At 42.9% G+C, this 21,811-nt stretch overlaps 1 protein-coding gene across 3 annotated transcripts in view; it reads left to right on the top strand.

The window, feature by feature from the left end:
- Positions 1-6,827: 6,827 nt before the first annotated feature.
- MICU1 (mitochondrial calcium uptake 1) overlaps positions 6,828-21,811 on the top strand; it is a 182,518-nt gene continuing 167,534 nt past the window's right edge. The window contains exon 1 of one of the 3 annotated variants that reach the window (XR_010920665.1): positions 6,828-7,028. The gene's annotated coding sequence lies outside the window, so the exon portion shown is untranslated. Of the gene's footprint in view, positions 7,029-18,830; positions 18,945-21,811 lie in introns of those variants that run through there. The other 2 variants (XM_067552728.1, XM_067552729.1) reach the window with 2 other exon arrangements.

Raw genomic sequence — 21,811 nt, 5'->3', positions numbered from 1 at the left:
TACTGGAACATTTTTAATGTGCTGATAGAAAGCTGAGATTATGTTCAGTTTTCTTACTGGTTTGTTACCATTGTCATCCTATCCTGAATCAAAAGCAAGTTAAACAAACCATGAATCATAGTAATTTGGTCTTCTCGTTTTACAAACTTGAATAAATGTGATGATTCTTATGATAATTTTTTGTCAGTAAAGTAGCAAGAGAACTTTACCCACTAAACAAAGAGGAATTTCGGCCCCATTCTGTCTCTTCTTTCCTCTTCCTCTTGTAATAAAAGTGAATCTGTGCAGTGGTATAATGATAGCTTAGGCAAACAGATATATTTCACTGCTCATTTTCATATAAATGAGATCTCAAATTTCATGGTAAGCAATCTGGCAAGGCCTACATCTGAAACACTACAAATTCAAGCCTTTTCAAATAAACAGCAAAACAATGACAATAATTTTCCAATTCAATAACAGATGTCAGATTCATCAAGGTTCAAAAATGGTATTTTTCCTCACACAATTTGCACATGTATGTCTTTAAAAATTATTAGAAAATGTATGGATTATGATTTTAGAGTTTGGGGGATATACTTATAATTAGAAAAATTATAGCTAGCTAGCTAACTAGAAATACTGTGTGGGGATGACAAGTGTGGAGAATGAGAGACAAAGAGAGGGAGATACACACACATTCCATTGTGGCTAGTCTTGAATTCCCTAAACTCTCAATCCCTCTACTGAAGGCAATGGGAATTTTGACGCTGACGTCAATGAGGGCAGAATTGAGCCCAGCGTGCAGGATTGAGGTTTATATATATTATTTTACTGTGAGATAAAACACGTCTGTTGAGAGGTCTGCAAGTGCACTTGAAATCAACTAGTTTTTCAGTTTTCATTCTATGCTATATTTTAGACAGAGATTTTTTATTTTTGTGCATTTTTAAGAGGAAGAAAACAAATTACATTAGGGAGTTGCAGTGAAATAAATATAGCGAGCGATGGGCTGGCATAGTAGCATTGGAGCATAAAATGTGTATTCTAGTTGGTTAAGAAGAGGTCTTCCTATTAAGGTTCTAGCTTCTATTTACATTCTGTTTCTAAGCATTGATAGTGATTAGGGCAGGTGGCTATCGACTAGGTCTCCTAGATTCTAATCAGTTTTGCCACAGACTTTCTGCTTGACCTTGTGCAATGGAGTATAGTTGTCACCGTCTCTCTCACCAACAGAAGTTGATTCAATAAAAGACATTATCTCAGTCACTTTCATCTTGTGCAAAATATTTATGGTTAGATCCACAAAGGTACTTAGGTGCCTAACTGCCACTTTAGGTGCTTAAATCCAACATTTAGACAGTCAAAAGCCTTGCTCAGATGCTGCCTAACCTGTAGGCACCTAAATTCCCTAGCCTACGTGTTTGCCAATAAATTCCCCAAGGTGCCTACATTTCTGCAGTGTGCATGCACAAAGCTGCTATAGGAAGGTGCAGTGGCTTTCCTCCCAGCCGGGGCCTGAAGAAGGGCCACAACCCCGGGGTCGGACAGTAAAAGGGCCGGCAGCCCAGTCTGCCCGGCAACCAGGAGGCCGGCTAATGATAGATCCTGCCAGCCAACCAATCCGGCAACAGCGGGGCGGAGTCTCAGCCAGGGCTAAGAGTATAAAGAGCAGGCCCCAATGCTCAGAAGGAGACAAGCTGCTGCTAGAGGCAGATGTGCTATCTTGCTGGCTGCAGCAAAGACCTAAACTGGGCCGAGCCGCTGCCCCAAGCGAGCGCCCCACGGAGTGGCCCAAGTGACCCACCCCTAAGGGTTGGAGAGGGCCCCCGGACCTTCTAGATTGGCCTAGGCCTACCTGGCCCCAGAAATGGAGTGAGTCCCCCTTGAGGCCGGACCCGACCTGGAAGAGCTGCCTGACGCCAAGCCCCTGGGCGATAGACTGCTTGCTCGCCCGCCCTGCCTCAGGGCCTGGGCGATAGACCCCCTTGAAGCCGGGGCCTGAAGAAGGACCACAACTGCGGGGTCAGACCAGACCCCGTGTTACACCGCCTAACTCCTGATGCTGCTGAGCAGCTCAGTGCCCCTAGTGTACACCTACGCCCCAGGGGGATTCTCAAATTAGGCATTCCCCCGTGGGCCTGATCCAACAGGTGTTCTTAGATCATGCTAAAAATAGAAGTAAGGGAAGGTGCCCCACCCAAGAGCCCAGTGATTAGTGCACTTAGTCAGGATGTGGGATACATTCAAATCTTCACTCTTCCTGACATGGAGTTAGAAATTGAACCCAAGTCTATTAACTCACAGGTAAGTGCCCTAACCACTGGATTATAGGGTATTCTGATATGGTGGGTTTCTGTCTTATTGAAGCTGTTCCACTTTGTATAAACTATTTAATTATTTATTGGAGCAGGGACTGGAAGCTGGGTCTCCCATGTGAGTGCCACAGACACTAAATTATAGTACTTCATTCTCTCTCTCTCTCTCTCACTCTGGCCCAATGACTACTTAAGTAGTCCATATAAAGTGGAATAACTTCAATAGGAGAGACTGAGAGTACACCACTTTAAAATACACAATAGCTTAGTGGTTTGGACACTTACCTGGAAGAAGTGGGTTCAAGACCTTGCTCCCACCTAGGAAGAGTGGGGATTTGAACCTGCCTCTACTATATCCTGAGTGCTCTGGCTATTGTGCATAAGGCAGTGGTGACATTGCCTCAGTGAGGAAGGGCTGACCTGGCTTAAATACTAATTCCAGAAGGTGGTTCATAGCTGTGCATTCCAAGTAGACGGAGGTGCCTAACTCCTTGAGGAGGGGAAGGGCATAGGCCACAGCCACCTTTTTGGCATTTCCTCTGGGCTAACTTAGGCGGCTCCCTACTCATCTTTCTGTGAATCCTGTTAGGAAGCTAAGTCTTCCCATGTATTGTATAGGGAATTTGAATGCCTAACTTGGGGCTCTGAATTCCACTGGGCGGCAGGATATCTAAACAGTAGACACTGCAACACTGTCACATATAGAGTTGATACATGTCTGGATTTTCAGAAGTTTATTCTGTGTTTTGTCCATAAATCATTGAGTCATAATTTCATTTGGAGGCATTTTGTAGCTGTTTGTGTATTAATTTAAAAATTGTAATGTAATCCCAATTTTTGCATATATTGTGACAGGGCCAGACTTGAGGGCTATAGGAGAGTAGTGGAGGGGATCTATATTAGCCCTAGGATTAACAAATCCCTGTTCCCTGGGTGATCCAGCTGGGCCTACTCAAGGGCAATTAGGCCAGTTGAGGCCAATCAAGGAGCTTGCCCCAGCAGTTAAAAGCCTCCCTGTCAGGTAGACAGGGGCAGCTGGAAGGGAGTTGGGAGGAGCTGTGCTGTGACAGGACTTAAAGCAACCACTATCACAATCCCAAAAGGTACAAGAGACAAAAGGGGGTACCTGTCTGGCCATGGCCAGGGATCCAAGGCACAGGCCTGAGGGAGAACCCCTCCCCACCCAGTTCCAGGAAGTGGACTGTGAGCAGTAGGGCCAAGGACAGGTGACCCAGGGAAGGGAGTAAGTCACAGACTGGGCAGTTTGGAGACTACTCCACACAGGGTCAGGGCCTGGGGCAGAGGGCAGGACCAGGCCCCCCACCCAGGTGTATCATAGTCCTAGCTGAAGAGGGTGCAGTACCCACGAAAGGGGTGAACAAGCTGCCCTTGCCACAATATGTTCAAGTGGTTATGAAAGGCTGAATTACCTTAAGGCAGTATTTTCAAATCTATTGTCAAGGAAACTTGAACATGCCCAAGACATGTTGCTCCAATTATTTTCAGGTCAGAAATATAAGTATTGTAACATTTTGTAAGTTCTCAACATTCTGCTACAGAAGAGAGAATTAGACTTGCTGAATTAATTAAAAAAACAAAACAACACCTCCGTTTTTATCTTTAATTCTCTTGGAGATTTAACTACTATTCCAGGATCGATGGTGTAAAGAATGTTGAGTATAGGAAAGTGTAGAGTAAGGGGCCTTAGGCAAATGGCTAGGAAAAATCTTTCGTTGGCACTGATCCATTGCATTTTTCTTCTGAATTGTGGTTTTTACAATTTGTATATATTTAGAGAATTGTGATCAGTGCATTTTAGAAATATGAATAAATACCTAAAATCAGTGGGAACAAGATCCTAGGGCTTATAGTGAGAAGGAGCCTTGTCATGGCTTCTGACATTATGAGAATCCACCTAAGTTTTGACATTTTTATCAGGAACATGTAAGAAGAAATCAGTGTGCAACAAAAACAGGTCATAACCCTATAATCTCCTTAAACACGGAACCATAGCTGTATTCGTGACTCCTTCAGGAGTTTTGCCAAGTTTATTAGTCTCAGCAGATCCAGAGTCCAAAGCATGGAAACACAGGTACCAAAAACCCATCCAGATTTGACTGATACAGGGAAATTCTTCAGCAAACTTGAAGACAATGTATTTGCTGCAGGAAAATTGAGTACTTGTGAGCCAAAGAAAACAGAAAAAGGGTATTGTGTGCAACATGCATATAACAGAGCATAAACAGTATAACGTATAAAGTTATGAGCAAATAAGTGTGTGTGTGTATGTGTGTGTGTGTGTGTGTATAGGAAAATAAATTATATAATACAGTGGGTTGGACAGATGCTTTCTAGTATATAGAATAAGGCTGGGGAAAATGTGTCATAAGTCTGCTTCCTGACAGCTATGTCAACCTCAATATGGAGAATAAATTAAATGAATGAACAAAGATACAGGTCAATGGATTTGAAGGTTATCCAGCCATTTGTATGTAGCATATCCCAAGTGAAGAAACTAAAATTTTATACACTGAATGATATGCCTTTACCTGATAATATATGAAGAGATTTGGGCTTGTTCTCTAGATCCTTGGTTATATTTCTTTGGCTATCACTCTTAAGCACCATTACAATTGGTATAAAAATGTTTTCACTGTGGCTATAATTATGGCTCAAAAGGCTTGAGGGCTGCTTTTATGTAATAACTGTACTGGGTGGTGTCTATACTGAAACTGTATAAAAATATACCCTAAGATATTAAATCTATTACAGCAATGAAATAGGAGAGATTTAATAAACTATTGTGCAATTTTTAAAAATGAAGAATCTGTATTTCAAGAACTCTAAAACCATTCACAACCAAATGTTGGTTGTAAAAGTATTTTCTTTCCTTAAAACTATACCAGTGATATACTGGCAATTGTTGCTGGTACACTTTACAATAATTGCTCTTTTCAAAGGCAAAGGGAAGATATGTAAGTCCCAAGAAGATAAAGGAATCATTGTACTTTGTGGAAAAAAATGTGAAAAATGTTTTTATATATATATAAAAACTGGTGATAGTGCTGTGCTCCTTGATGTCACTGGCAAACCTCCCAGTGGCTGTGGACTTGAAATACAAGAAAAAGCATGGGAGAGAAGAAGGAATGCAGACGACTGAGGAGCTAGAAATCAGACCAAGGCAAGTTTTTCCCCTTAAAACTCTAAAGGACCACAGATATGTGAATGATACCTTATGGTCAATAGTACCAAAAGCTGGTGACCGAGCTAAAATATGCATGAACTCAAGATCTTCATCCATTATAAGAGGGAGATGGTTAACTAATTAAACTAGTCTGTGATGTCTGTATCTTTTCCAGACCTGAAACCACAATGACTGAGGTCAAGGAAATCAAAAGATTCCATATTTTGCTAGCATTGCCTTGCTTTACCCTTCTTAACAATGCTTTGCATAAGGAGGTGCTCAGATACTATGTGTAGTGAGAGGGGCTAGTACAAAACTCTGCACTAGACAGAGACAAAGAGTTTTGAAACAAGGTAGTCCTTGTCAAATTATTTCTCAAGAAGAAGCCTTATACCTGCAACTTTAAGGGCAGTTGACATCCTACCCTCCTATTTGTTCCATTGTTCACATTGTACATTTTGAAAGCACTTTGTGCATAGTCATTTTCAGTGTTGGTAACTGATTCATACTAACCTGAACTACTTGTGAACTAAAGCAGCCTGGCATGGCTCTTTAAAGAAATCCTTTACTTGCAAAATGGGAAGAAGAAACAGTTCTTCTTAGAAATTGAAATCTTGCAAAGCTCTGACACACTTTGTGTATAGGCAGGTAGAGCCTGGTCTTGCCGTGAGCTCTGGGTGGACTCAGCTATTGACACATGCAGAGATAGTGCAGAACTGGGGCCTTAGTTTCTCTAGGTCCAGTTGTGGGTCTCTCACATAATAACACAGGAGAGATTTAACACCCCCCTCCCCCCCCAAACAAAAAACAAACAAACAGGAAAATGTGATTGCAAAGGCACAGAGGCTGGCAGGGAGACTTATGTAGTATCTGGAAACTTTTTTTTTTTTTTGGGAAACTGAGTAGAGTTCAAGGTGCCCGTGTTTTAAGTTAAGCAATGTCTTTACAGAGCTTGGCGATCAGCTCTAGAACTGCAAGGTGCTAACATCACTGCATCCAGCCCAAGTCAAACGCATCCATCTCCCGGTGCAGAGAGCCAGACAGGCAGCCGGCAGCAGGGTAGCAAAAGGAAAAAAAACGTCCCGGGAACTCACCAGGCCCGCTCCCTCCTGTATAATACACGTTGCTATGGCTGGTCACTGCTCCGCCCCGCCCCGCCCCCACCCCAGCACCGAGCCTAGTGTAGGCGGGGTGCCCCAGAAGACACGCGCTATTACATCACACGTCTATGTCATGTATACGTCACCACACAAGTGCTCGCTGGCAATACCATCACGGATTAGGCGTGAGGGAGCGGTCCAGGGCGGGCAGCGGCAGAGCTCTACGTCACAGCGAGGAGCCGCCTCTTCCAGTTCTGGTCCGCCACCATCCCGGCATGCCTCTGCCTACGGAAGAGCGGTGCAGTGGGGGCGGGGCCTTTCTGTACGCTAGCGCTGCTCCACTCCAGCGGGGATTGAGACCTGAGGGCGGACGGCGCTGGTTGCTGGGGCAGGGGATGGTGCTGTCGGCGCTGAGGGGCCCCTGAGAGCAGTAGCCCGGCGTAGGAGGTGAGAACGAGCTGGCTGCCGCACCCAGTACGCCCCGCAGCCTCCTTAGGCAGGGCAAGGGCCGTATTGACAGAGCCAAAGGCGCCGCGGTCGGCGCGAGTGCGCGGGGCGCTACGCGTTCGGCGTAAGGGAGAGGGCACGGGGTCTCTGCGGGGATGGGCCGGGCCGGGGGGTTCGGTACCCTTCGCTGCTCCATCTCCCGGCCTGCGAGGCAGGGCTGCCGCAGCGTCTGCCGGTGAAGCTCGGTGGTGTGTCAGCAACGGGGGTCGGCGCGGCGGGAGCGGCTGTGTCCCCGCCACAGTCTGGGGTCAGCGGCTGAGGGCCGCCCTCCGAGGAGCGCCGGGGGCTCCTGACTTGTCAGAGGCTGGCCACGTCCTTACCCTACACGTGAATGACAGAGGGCTGAATGTGGGGCGCGGGGAGGGCTGACCCTGTGACCACCGCTCACAGACCGGTGCCAGAGGCTGGGTGCAGTCGCTGGAGCAGGGGACAACAGCCCCGCCCAGCCCGGTTCCGTCCCAGCCCAGCTGCTGAGAAGTGGGAAGATGGGGGGTTCCTTGTAGTTGTTGGCTCAACTTGGCCATGCTCCCTTCTCCCCACATCCCATCAGGGGGTTGGAGGAGAAAGGAGCTTTTGCCTACCTCAGGGTTGGGAGTTGGGGGCCTGTTCCTTAGCTTCAGTGCCTGTCTCTGCTGCTTGGCCCTCCCAAGAAGCAAAAGTAACCACTTGACTGGTGAGTTTCACTGCTGCCCTTAGAGACCCCTGTGAGCAGCAGTGAAACTACCAAGACTTAGGTCAACTTCACTCTGCTGCTTGGGAAACCTCTGACCTCATTGAGCTGTCTAAGACATCCCTGCATAGATTACCTTCAGAAGGGGATAAGGACCATATAGGTACTGACATGGAACTATAAGTTCTAGAGTTTTTTTAAAAAACTGAAGGCTTAAATTTTATGGAAATTCATGATTCCCTTACTTGACAGACTTTACTTCCCACTTGCAAGGGGTAAGTAGGTGAGTAGATTTTCCAAGCACTGATTAATTAAATTGCATAATTTTGAGTTCTTTATTGTATAATATCCCCTAAATTGTTATAATATTTTAAAATCTGATGTTTTGATTTTTCAGAGGATATATATCTTTAAATATCTCATAAGCAATGTTTTCCTCATGCTGTGCCTCTTGAATAAGTAACTCAACAGATTTGAGAAAAGTGACTCATGTTGCAGACCTAATATGTGTGAGGTGCAAGATTAATCCATTCAGGCAATCTTAAAAATCAAGTCCCTTGTTCTAAAATAAACATCCCTTTAGGCTCTGTGTAGTGTTCGGTATTTCTTATCTCGGTGGTGGGATGGAGCAAACGGACAAAATGATGTCAAAAGTGCTTTTTTTTATTACATGAGATAGCATAAGAAAGACAGGAGTGGAAGTCCTTTACCATACAGGAACAGAAACTCCAGCACGAGTCTTAAGGTAAAAAGTGTAATGAAGATACAATCAATCACAAGGATATAAAGTAGCAACTTGCAGGTATGCATGGACATATTACACTAGAGGGGAGTGCCCATGCTTATGCATTGTTATTGTTGTCATGAGCTGAGCAACAGCAGCAATTAGTGAACAAAAAGGTGAACCATATAAGCAAGGAAGAGACCCATACTTCGTTCTGATAAGCGGGTGGCGATCGGGAAACCGTCCTGCCGAGGCATCCGCTAGTGCTTCCACGGATCCACGGAGAGTCTCAGCTTGGGGAGGCTCCCGGGGGTCTAATATACCCTTTTTCCCTCCTCACCTTGCAGTAAGCCTTACCCAGTAATACATGACTTATATCTCAATCCCAGTAGGGATTGGGCCTTAACATTTAGTTGCTATTAGTTTATTGGTAGTTAGCTAGGGACTTTCTGGAATAAAGTGACGTTAGTTGTTTACATTAAAGGGGAACTTATCCATAGCCATACTTCTACTTTATTATTACCAAAATAGGAACCATTTAGCTTATCAAGCATTAACAAGTGTATGTGGTCGTCTCAGGACGTTCCAGACCTCAAGGCACTTCCTCCCTTGGCCTAAGGTCGGGCAGAGGGCAGCGTCTGGGTTCTGCTCCTGAGAGGCCTAACTCTTGCTTTTCTTGCTGCAGAAGCTTAGCATTGCTTTTAGGGCCTTGCTCTTGTCATACTATACTGATTTCGCATCACAAAGTCTTGCGCGCCCTAACACTCTGTCTTCAAATATATTATATGGAGCTTACAAACAAGATTGCCTATAGAATAACACTCCTGTTTGGCCCAGGAGGCCCCTAATTTTGCAGTTTTAAATCATGAGTATATTTTGTTTGTCTTCTGGGGAGAGTATTTCAGTGGGCTTCAGTGTTAACGTTCGTTACAACTCCATATCAACTTTATACTGTGACTAGATCAGTGGCCTTATCCAGTTTAATAAGATGGGTTTCCAAGCAGCAGAGAAGTAGCTATTGGTGAAGAGACAAAAAGGTCTGTGCAAAAGGATGCTGATGCTGAAGTTTTGGAGACTTTGGTGGATTTCAGGGATGGTTCATGCACATCTCTAGAGTAGAAGAAATAAACAACAACCCTACTTCTAAAACGTCTTCACCATTGCACTATGACTGATGGCTAGCTAAACCTGGCATTACAATAGGCATATCATCAGCAAAAATTAATCTGTAAGAGAAGCAGGTGTATCACTTCTTATCATGTCAAGATTGTAAGTGATCAGAAGTTACTGTCATCTGATTACTCAGTCATCTATGTAAAATGAGCTGGTGAGGGAAATTCATCATAACTGATATTGTTTATCAGAAAGGATACGTGACAAAAGCTGGAGACGGTCCTTCTGTAACAAGGGCACATAGGCTGGAAAAAGAAATTAGCTTGTCTTTGTCCATGCAGTACTCATTTTAGTGGATAGGACTTCAGTCTCTAATACTGCCAAAGTAGTAGTGATTCCCTTTTAAGAAAGTTGGCTAAACCTTGTATTCAGTAACTTTTTTATTTCATTCTTTTTCCCCTGGAGTTAGTGATATGTACATTTTGCCTTTTATATTGGGGTATCTTGTCAACGTTATTGTAATGAGATCCTCTGGGCACTATTTTAATCATAATTGGATTGGATTGTTCCAGGTGCTGTATACACATAGGCATATACAGTCCTGTTCCAAAGAAATTACAACCCTCAGTGCCACCATTAAATACAGCTGGATTACATACACATTTGGGGGTGTCCCTCAGGACAAAATGGGACCTTCTATAACACTTCTGTCCTATCTTAATCTAGGAATAGGATCTCATAAATGAGATGATACTGTGCTGGCTTCATTTTGTGTACTTTGAGCTTTACCTAGGAATAAAACTAGGTACCTACTTTCTTGCTGCTTGGAAATTCAGCTTATTAAACTGCATAATGCCATTGATCTATTTGCAGTATAAAGTTGATATGGAGTGAACATTAAGACTGAAGACCACTGAAATGCTCTCCCCAGAATACAAACTAAATATACACATTTAAAACTAAAAAGTGACTTTGTAAAAATGACGTGGGTTTCCAATTCTGTTATGTCTCAGTCAGGGTGAAGTGCTTTAAATCAGTGATTAAATCACGATTTAAATATCTTGATTTAAAAAAAAAATGTTAAAAACTAAGTTGTATTTTTTGAAATTGCAACTTTAGTTTAAAATGTATAATGTTTCTCATTTTTATGAAAGGCCGTTACTAGTAGGGTAACTTTGAATTTTACAAAATGGCTGTAGGTGAAAAACAAAATATTGAAAATTAAGTTCCTGATTCTGCAAACACGCACGTATGTATCTAGACTTGTTGACTTCAGTGGGACTACTCATGCTTAAAGTTAAGCATGTGAATAAGTGTTTGCAGCAACAGGAAGGAGCTATAATTGTATTTTTTATTTAAGCCATGTATTTAAAATCTTTTACTTCAAAACAAAATTACCTTAGTGACGAGTTAGACTTGCAACAGAATTTTTAAAACTTTTTTGTACACACAAGCCAAAATCTTCAAAAACAGGAGCCTAAAGTTAAACTCCTAAGAGTGGGACTTTCTCAGCACTACAGTGTCCTAAGAGCAGAAGTCCCATTGATATCAAACTGCAAACCCTAATAGGTTATAGCCCAGTTGGAGTCTGAGCTTTCTTGACGTGTGGAAGTTCAATATATTGTAAGGCAGAGTTGGTTGCAAGATGATGAGGCTATTTACTCATCAATTTTGTGTTTCGGTTTGTATCCTCTTAGTAAGGATGCTAATGAGACTCTGGATGTGCCATTTTTAACGAGAGGGGCATTTTAAATGTGACATGTCATAGAAAAGAATCTATATAAAATTTGAAGTTCTATTAACAACTAGGAAACTCAAGAAACAAGCAAAATTATCCACTTTGACAACTTAAAGAACTATTTAAAATATTATATTACATTTAAAGATCATTTAAATATTTTAAGCATGATTTTTATCTATCCTCAGTAATTTCCAGTTTAGGTGTGCTCAGTGTACAAGTAAAAAGGCTTTGACAAACTGCCAATCCTACAAACTCAGATTAAGATCTTAAAGCAGAGAGTCACTATCCTTGGGAATATTTTCCCCTTGCTTGGGATGCAGGCTTAAGATAGTTTCTGCAACTTTGACTTAAAGTAATTCCAAGCCTCCTCCACATTCAGATCCTTGAGTTTTTCAGTCCAGTCCACTTCCCTAACTAATTCCCTTAATTTTTTTAAAGTTGCAGACCTATTTTTGTTTATCCTTCCATTTAGTTTAAATTGAGTTAACTCATGATCACTCGAACCAAGCTGTCCTCTGCAACCAGTTCTATGATGTCCTCACTGCTTACTGATACTAAATCTAAAATGTCATCACCTCTTGTTGGTTTGGTGATTATTTGGTGAAGAAATCTGTCAGCTCTCACATCCAGGAATATCTGGGTCCTACCTTTATTAGTAGCACTTGTCCTTTGGTATATCTGGGAGACTAAAGTCTCCCCAGAATAAAATCTCCCATAATCACAAAATTCCCAGTAGTATTTATTTCATTAAAAAATATAGGTGGTCTCTGTCCATATCCAAATTGGATCCTGGGGTCAGTAGGAGATTCCAAGCACTATCCTAGTGGAGTCTCTCTTAGTTTTCTTCCCCCAAATGATTTTGACCCAAACAGATTTTATCCGTTCCATCACTTCCAGTTTCTTGACAGTCTGCATCATCGTTTATATACAATGCTACTCCATCACCTTTACCTTTTATTTCTCTAACCTGAACAGCATTTAACTTTCAATGCCTGTATTCTAGTCAAGACTACTATTCCACTGTTTCTGTTATCCCTAAAATATTATCTGGTTTTCTTCCTTTTTTCTTTATCCAGGCTTCTTGCATTGGTGTACAGACATCTTAGTTCTTTCTGTTTGGTCTCAGCCAGATTCCTTGCCCAATTAAGTGCAGTCATTTTATAGTTAGTATTGCCTACCTGACTGTTACTGTCAGTGACACTGGCACTATTGTTCCTCTTAACATTCTCCTACCCTTTGTTGTTCCTTTCTCCACTGCTGTATCCTCTGTTTCCTCCCACTCAATATTAGAATCAGGTGTGATGATTATATGAGCATCTCTCAACTCTCCCCCAAATTCCTAGTTTAAAGAGTTTAATTAGTTGTGCCAACCTCCATCTCAGAAGACTTTCCCTCTCTACTCAGGTGGCATCCATCACATGAGAACAGCCCTCTGTCCGTGAATGCCTGCCAGTGATTGAACACTGCAAACTGTTCCTTATTAGCACCATTTCCTGAGCCATCTGTTGATAAGCATAATCTTGTCTTGCTTTTGATCTTCTCCTCAGGAACAGGTAGAATCACCAGTGAAGCTCACTTGAGCATCCATTTCTTTAAGCGTCTTCCTCAGCCTGTCATAATCTTCCTTGATACATCCCAGCAAGAATTTAGCAATCATTGTCCTTCAAGTGAGAAGCAATCTGTAGATTCTTTCCAGCTCCCATTTGGATCCTCTTTAGCTTTAGGGCTGCATCGTGTATCTTAGCTTCCAGCAGAAAGCACATCCTTCTGTTCTCCAGATCAGCTCTGGTGACAGGCCTGCCTGCCCTTTCAGTAGGGTGGCCCCAGTCATGTAGACCTACTTCTTCTAGTGTTGGTGCCCTTCTCCAGCCTTCCCCGTTGTGTTCTTTCTGGATGCAAGTCATCTTGACTTCTGTTCTCACTTGCAATCTTCTGTGAGTCATCTTCTATCCTACATGGGCTCCAAACTCTGCCCATCTCCATTGTGTCTTCCCCTCTTCTTGTAGGACTAACCACTCTCCCTTCTTTCTTGCTCTCCCATCTTCTGTTACTTCCTGCCTCTCCCTTTGATTTTCCAACTTAGCAAACCTGTTCCTCAGCTCTTTCTTCTTCACTAGTTGGTTATTTCCTCTGCCTTGTACTCCTAGTACACGCTTCCATTGTCCACTTTCTTAATCCAGCTGTCTACCCTCACAGTTCTGTGGTCCAGCATGCATCTGCAAGTCTTGAGGCTTTCCTTCAGCCTGCTTCTCTCTTTCCTTCCATCCTCTCAAATCTTCAAAACTCAATCATAGTTCTAACTGCATTTCCAAACCTCAAATCTTCTCTTCAATCAGATCTGTCAGGCGCATTTCATACAAATGAAGCACCTTTCAGGTACCCTGTCCAGGTACGTGCCATAGCTTCTACATCCAGTCATCTTCATTGTCTTTTCCATCCCTCTGGACTCAATCATTGCTACCTCTGTGTAACTATCATAGTCTTCCCTCCTAAGCTCCTGTCAAGAAGGAAACTCTCCCTCCTCTCCTCTCCCTCCCCCTTCTCAGCTCTGTTGGCTAGTTTCTGTGCCCCTGCATATATTGTGGAATTCTTCATTCCCCTGCCCCCCACTGCAATAAGTTGCCCCTCCCTCTGCTACTCAAACAAACCACAGCACATGTAAACACACTTAACTTTTGCACATTCTCTTTTGTGGTATGAAGTGGAATTGCCATAATGGGGCTGCTGAGGATTCCCCTACAGTTGGAAGAGCATGTGTTCTGTAGGCCACTTGTTACTGCTTCTCTTCAGCTCATTGTGTAATGAGTGTGTTGGGGTTGTTGCTGGTGCATATTTCTTTTTCTGGTCGTCTGGGGTTGGTGGAATGTCCCAGGGTTCTTCTAACTTGTGCAGAGGAGGAAACAAACTAGGTGCTAGATTCCTCAGGATGAAGGTGGTGGTCTAGAGATTGGAAAATCAGTTATACTTCCCCCTTCTCAGATGTACCGAGCATAGCTTGGGCACATCTGAGGAAGTGGACTTTTATCTTGATTCTGTTTAATAAGCAGTGATAAGAAATAGGTACTTATTTTTTAAATGAAAGTTTCAATTCTTGAGTCATACAATGGAACAATTAAAAAATTATGCACCAAGGCACTTGGCTGCACAACCATATTATGACTGACAATATGCGTGTGCTTAGGTTAACCTATCTTTTGCACTTATATTGCCCTCACCACCATAGTATCTGAGCACCTCGCAATCTTTAGTCTGCATCTTCACAACTTCCTGGTGAGTTAGGGAGCTGATGTGTAGAGCAACAAACTACTTGCTCAAGGTCACACACGGGCGTCTGGTAGAGCAGGTAATCAAACCCACATCTCCTGAGTCCCATGCTAGTGCCAATGGACCATCTTTCTTTAAAATAGTACTGCCTAAAAAGGCAGTACAATGAAACCTTAGGTTAAAAGTGTGATGCTGTACCAACTGAGCTATTTGGACTTATAACCAAGACTGGTAAAACCTAACCAAGGAAAGGTTCTTTTCTTCAGTCATCACATATGCCCCAATCCTAATTCAACAGGATTTAACAGGCAGATCACTGTGGCAATGGATCTTGATCAGTATTGCAAAGCCTACAATATGCTGTATGTGAGACACCAGCACCAAAGAATATCTTATATTGCAAATATGGGGTCAGGCACATATTTACCAGGTATTTCAAACCATAACACTATTTCTGTGTGCAAGACCCTGTTGATTGCTTCTCCTTCTCCTTTTATCTTAGGCCTGGTCTACACTTACCGTGAAATTCAGTAGCAGTCGAAGCTATGTAGAGTAGCTTGTGTATCTCCCTTCAACTTCCTAAATTCTAAATAGTGTGGCATCCCCACTATGCTGCGCCGATGGGAAATGCCTTCCCATCGATGCAGCGTTACTTTTTTTTCCGGGGGTGGATTTATTCAGTCGACTTCCAGGTTGATTGATTGAGCAGGTTTCCACTGCCGCTCAATTGATCCCAGATAATTGATCCGGCGGCACCAATTTTCTGCCGTCAGTATAGACATAGCCTTAGTTTTCCAATTTTATACTTATGGATTTGTCAAGTTTCTTTCTATCCAAATATCTTTGCTATATTTTCATATCAATTTTAGATTAGTCTTATGATTCATAACATCCACTTAAACTGTAGAGTAGTCTGGTGTGATATGTTAAATACTTTAATTAAAAAAAAAAGTATTTTGCAGCATCCTGTGTGCTGATGTGTCCTCCTTTACACCCTTCCCTCCCACCCCCTTCGTGTATGGCTTGAAACAGCTTGCTTTCTTAAGTGATCTGTTTGGCTGGAAAAGTCTGTGCGCTATTCATTACTCTCTCCTGCCCCCACCCCCACCAGGAAATTTTAATTTCATGCTCTGGAGGAAAATGAATGATGTGTTTCATTTACCTCATTAATCATTTCTTTCCTGACTGTCTGGGTCCCTGGAGTTCCCTATACATCATATTAAACTCTTAGTAGAAATTCTCCCTGGAGGTTCCCATTTTGCCTCTTTGATATATCCAGGTTCATAGAATCTGCTGGTTTAGAAAGATGTGTCAGCAAACTTTTTCACGGTAGGGAACCTAATGACTATTTCTCATATTATAGTAGTTTAAAGAGACAATGTCTGGTTTACAAATAAGTTTTAAAGACTAATTTTCTTTACCTATTATAACAAGTATCCCAGAAGATTAGGAAATTGGAAACATCAAAGAAAAAATCTGGCTTGTTGTACATCATTAATGCTGATTTGTTCCCTCTGAATTTCACTTAGCTTGAATAGTGAGCTTGTAGTGGATTAGTGAGTTTCACTTCCTTGCCATCAGGCACTAGCTTCTTTAAATCCAACAAGATATTTTTTAATTGGATAGAAAACAATGGAAATATTTCAGTTAATCTTAGATTTTGAAAATAAACCCCCTAGACCTTAAATTTAGGTCTGTATCTGATTGGCAATGTGTCATTAATATTAACTTTGTTTTATAACTTTTTCTTTTATGTTGGATTGGGACAAAGTATGGTTACGTTTGAGATTTATCAATAGGGCTTGTTTCAACTGACTTTGTTGAAAGGAATGAGAATAAGACCTACTTTCAGAGAAAATTTAAGGATTTTCATGTTTCAGACAATATGAGATAGCTATTGTTCATATCTTGGTCTATATTTCTTTAACTGGGAGAGACACCATTATTTCTGGCTTAAGAATTTAATCTTCTCTTTATATGTAGAAGTTGCATTAAATGTATTTGGGTAAATTTGCTGAGACATACTGTTGCATTCATTGCAATGTAATTGTAGTAATGTCAAATGTTTCTCCCAGTGGAGTGGGCTCACGTATCAGAATGTAGATTTCTTTTTCTTAACATTTTCTGTCTTTGCTACAACCGGTGCTGCTGGTGGTAATACTAGAAGTGTGAGTATGAACTATCATCAGTGTTTTAACATAGCTACCCAGAAGAAGTATAATTGCAATGGTGCACAAGTGTTCTGTGTTCATGGATAGATGATGTTACAAGTAGCATGCTAAGAGGTGACAGTGGTGTGCTGGTAATGGTAAAATACTTTAGTGTAGCAAGATTTCATATAATAGGCTTGTTTAGTCTGCAGAAGAGAAGAATGAGGGGGAATTTGATAGCAGCCTTTAACTACCTGAAAGGAGGATGGAATTAGGTTGTTCTCAGTGATAGTAGATGACAGAACTAGGAGCAATGGTCTCAAGTTTTAGTGGAGGAGGTTTAGGTTCGATATTAGGAGCGTGTTGAAGCACTGGAATGGGTTACCTAGGGAGGTGATAGAATCTCCATCCATAGAGGTTTTTAAGGTATGGCTTGACAAAGCCCTGTCTGGGATGGTTTAGTTGTGGTTGGTCCTGCTTTGAGCAAGGGGGTTGGACTAGATGATTTCCTGAGGTCCCTTCCTCCCCTAATCTTCTAGGTTACTGTTGTGTTCAGCATCACTCGTTTGGAAACTGATACAGGGTCTGTCTCATATGTTCCTTTAACTCACTTCTTGTGCTTAGATGTAAAGTATTTTCTATGCATCATTAGTACTTTGGCTTTTACAGTGACATGCTTCATGAAGGAGAACACCTTAGTTTGTCCCTTTTAGCCAGAGAAACTTAGCAAGGCAGTTTTCAGATGTCTTCACTCACTATCTTTTCTTAGATGCTGAAGACTCTTCAACCTCTTTGGGATTGTCTGCTTGAAATTCTCATCTGAAAACCTATGGGGTTTTAGCAAAACAAGATCTACTAAAAATATGTAGAGAAAATTGGATTAAACCCAACTGTAGACATAATATATATCTAGTCATACACTGCAGAAAATCATCTAGCTAGCTGCACCTTTGTTTATATTAAAAAAAAAAAAAAAAAAAAAAAAAAGTAAGCAAATCTTATTTCTAAAATATGTATTTCTTTATGTCCATTTTGGCAAGCAACAAGTCAGACATCTTTCAGATGTCTTATGTCAATTTCTGTAAGCAGAGGCTGCTCCAGACAATCTGCCACCCTAGGCAAAACTGGTGTCCCCCCTCCTACCCTCTTAGAAGTTCACAGAAGACTCCCAGCACTTCCCATTGTTGCCACCACATCCCTGAACTTGGTGCAGCCTGGTCGGAGGCTGATGAGGCAGACCTCAGCTTGGGGTTGCAGAGGTTGCTGGGCCCTGGTGACAGGCCCCATAGGATGGGAGCAGTCTAGGCAGGCTCAGCCAGGCCAGAATGAAAGTCCTTGCCCAGCCCTACCCAAGACCTGCTCCCTGGGCAGGCGATTTCCCCCAGCTGGGGCTGTGCTTCCCAATGATGCTTTCTAGGGAGGTTGGCACCAGCTGTCCAGGGCTCAAGATAGACAGGCCCTGGCTCAGCACACCTGGACAACGCAGTGGCTCCTTCCCCGGAGTTACACAGTTTAACTACAGTGGAACCTGGGTACTGGCAGGGGGCAGCTCCCAGCCCATATGGCCTCTGTTAACAGCATAGACCTCCCACCCTGCACAAACTCAGCTGGGCTGGGGGTGCTGATCCCCTTTGCACAGGGGCAGCAGGCTCTTTCCCACTTGCCAGAGTGGGAATCTCCATATCTCAGCCCCTGCATTCCCAGCCCCCAGGAACTCCCACACTCTGAACCCCCTACCTGCCCCTCTGCACCCCAGCCTGCCTCCCCCGACAACTGCTGTCCTGCACCATTTCAGATGAGCTCCTTGCTGTCTGTCTTAGCCCCCGCAGTGGCAGTGCATCCAGAGCCCAGACCGGGTGGAGTTGAAGTGGTGGCTTCAGTGCAAGTCCAGCATGGTGGTAGCAGTCAGGACAGGGACTAGCTGAGGGCTGCAGAGGCTGGGCACAGAACAGTAGCTGCAGGCTGGGTGCTGACATGGAGCTGGGCGGGTTGCTGCACTTGTGGCTGAAGTCCCAGCAGTGCTTGTGGTGCCATCAGGAGGATTACTGAGCCCTGGCTGTGATCTTACTGGTGTTGGAGAGGGGGCAGGAGCACTGCTTCTCAGAGCCCAAGCTGGCGTTCAACCCCCACTCACCTGCCAACCGGCCACACTGTCAGCCCTCATCTTCTGCTGCTGTGCATGGAGGAAACCAGGGTGAGTCTACAGAAATCTGTGTCCCTAGACAGCTGCTTAGTCTGCATATAGAGCCGCTTCTCTTTGTAAAGTCCTGCAGTTGTAACTTGCCTTTGATCTTCCTGCACATGACCTCATCTGTACTTGTATTACCCAAATGTACCCTCTAAGGAGGATGAGTCTATGAAATGGCCATTGTACATGTCCCAGATCCATTCAGGATTGTCTTAATTACCTTACATACAAAGCCATGGCTCCTATTTGTCTTATAACATTTTAACACTGTATGCACACAATACTTTTCTTAAAATGACCAAAAAAAACTAAACAAAAAACATATCTACATTGGGGATTTCAGCCATCAGTGGCTGGCCGCCAGTGCTAATCTGTATCGAGTGGCCAATATCAAAAGTTGAAAATTTGCATATCACCTCCTTCCCCATAAGAATGTATTTAAACTGAGATTTTAAAAAAATATGGGGATTTATTTTATTTCCCGTCTGGTTTTGGAGCCTTCTGGGGACACTCAAATCAGGCATACAATCGCACATTGAAATTATTTGAACATCTGTCTGTGTGCTATCAGGCTTTAGCGTTAACAGGCTATTATGATGAATGGAAGCATTTCATACCTCAGTAGTTTCCTGTTTTAGATAGTCACTCTTGTATCTTTTTAAGGTTACTGTTGCAATCATAATATATAGGAACTACTTTTTTTGAAAATGAAGGTTTTCATGCTACAAAATCTGAATCTTTCATTGGACGCAGGCATGATCTTTGACTGATCCAGTTTAGAGAGCACTAAACATGATAAGTATATTCTGCTATTTGCAAAAGCTAAAGCTCTTGATGGTGGCTTCAGAATACTTATAGTCAAAATAAGCTCTTCAGCCAACATCTCTCATGTTATGGTGCAAAACACAGTGCACTAAGCAATTAGGCCTCTCAGTTTTCTTGATTCTATAGGGAGCTTTTTGTTAATATTTAGTACAGCTCTTGTCTAAAAAAGTTTGATTACTCAAATAATTTGTAGCTGTAATATCAAAATACTGAGAGTTCAGAGTTTACTTTTAATTTTGTAAGGGACTTGTTTTCTTCCTTTGAATACACAGCTTATCATTGGCTTATAAAACAGAAGACACTGCAGATTTTACAAATTTAACTTTTGTTTTCAGGTTTTGATGACTTTCTGTAATGCAGAAAATATATACATACACTGCTTCAAAGCATAGGTTATGTGTATCTCAACCTGGGAGTTGTGATAATGATTCCTGTGATATGCTTCCCATATTGCTAAAAGGGAAAAAGGTCTTGGCTTGATCAGAGGATTCCTGTGACCCAGGAATCACTTGATGCCAGCTAGCAGAGAACACACATAGCGTGCATAGGGTTTTACAGGGATCCCCTGCTTCAGATATCTGCAAAAAGATCACCAAAGAGTGGCAGATGATGTCTCTACTGAAAGCCAATAGCCTACAGGTTGTCTTAATCATTATGAAATGAATGTACAGCTAATATTTAAGGAGCTCTGTATCTATAATAAACGTGTTCTTAAGGTCTTGGAGTTAAGGCACGTCACTAGGAGATGACGTACTTAAGAAATGTTCCTTTCAGGCAGGAGGTAAGTGGGGACTTGTGTATTGTTTGTTGTATGCCGAACGGGAAGGGGGTATCCTGTTTTTTAATAAAGACAAAGGATGGATCCTTCACTGAGAAAACAAACTGACAGTGTGTTTGTCTCATGAAAAGAGGGTTACGGTCAGCCTGACTGTAAAGCACTACAAGTATTTTGGATGAGCAATACTCTACAAGACATGAGTACCTTGTTAACGAAGTCTAGGCTCTAGAATGTGTGTTATGATTTGATTTTATATGTAACCATTTATTTCCAATACTTCTACTTGCTACTACTTGAATCTCTGTGCTTTGTTAAATAAACTATAAATCTAGCTAAGTGCTGTGTATGAAGCTAAACTATGATCTGAGTTGGGGTCTACTGTTTGGAAGTTTGTGAGTATTGCGAGCATCTAGTGGACCCAGGGGCTGAACACTCCAATGAGATGCTCAGAGTGCTTGAGAATTAGAATATGCTAGTTGCTAACCTGTAAAGTGACAGTGGGGCCTGTGAGATCAGAGGGAGGTTCTTGTGTTGCCTGTGACCAGTTGAGCTGGGGAGCTGAACCACAACAGACACAGGGAAGGCTTCCTCATTCTATGAACAAGTTACAGTAGCAAGGTGCTCCATAGCCCTGGGCACCCTCTCCTTCCCCCCATGAAGCCTCTCAATTCTTTTTATAGAAAATGGAGTCACAGTATGGAAAAGGTTGAGAAAACTGCTCTAAGGAGTAACATCAATATTTTTGTACACAAACTGACGTGGCAAATATGGTAACAAAACAAATGTTTGTCCATTTAGCGAGGGAAAAGAGCTACAGTTTATACTAATGGTTTCCAACCTGTGGCCTGGGGGCCAAAAGTGGCCCGCGGGGTCTTTCAAAGTGGCCTGCCGCACTCCTGCTGCTGGCTGCAGAAGGGAGCTGCTGCCTAATGGATTCAGATGGAGCGTGTTGAGGTGGGACTAAAAGACCTGTGCAGGCTTCTTGCTATAGCCCAGAAGATGGGAGATCTGCGCTCCTCTCTCCCGGCTGTTGCAGGGGACATGGCAAAGTGCTCCTCCTGGGCCCATAGGTGATGGGGTCCTTGCTGGAGTCAGAGGGAGGGGAGCACTGATTTCCCATTCCCCTGGCTGCAGAAGGGAGTCACTACCTAGGGACCCAGTTGAAGCGCACAGGGCTACAGGATGCGTACAGTTTCCCTGCTGCAGCCAGGGGGATGGGAAATCAGCTAGGATTCCTTCTGTCTGGCTGCAGTGGGGAGAAGAGGGTGCT

The sequence above is a fragment of the Emydura macquarii genome, unplaced genomic scaffold (genome assembly GCF_026122565.2).
Source record: "Emydura macquarii macquarii isolate MOO-44397 ecotype Brisbane River unplaced genomic scaffold, CSIRO-AGI_Emac_v2 contig_1390, whole genome shotgun sequence".
Classification (NCBI taxonomy): Eukaryota; Metazoa; Chordata; order Testudines; family Chelidae; genus Emydura; species Emydura macquarii.
The sequence above is the reverse complement of the archived record's forward strand: the minus strand, read 5'-3'. Positions and strand labels throughout refer to the sequence as shown.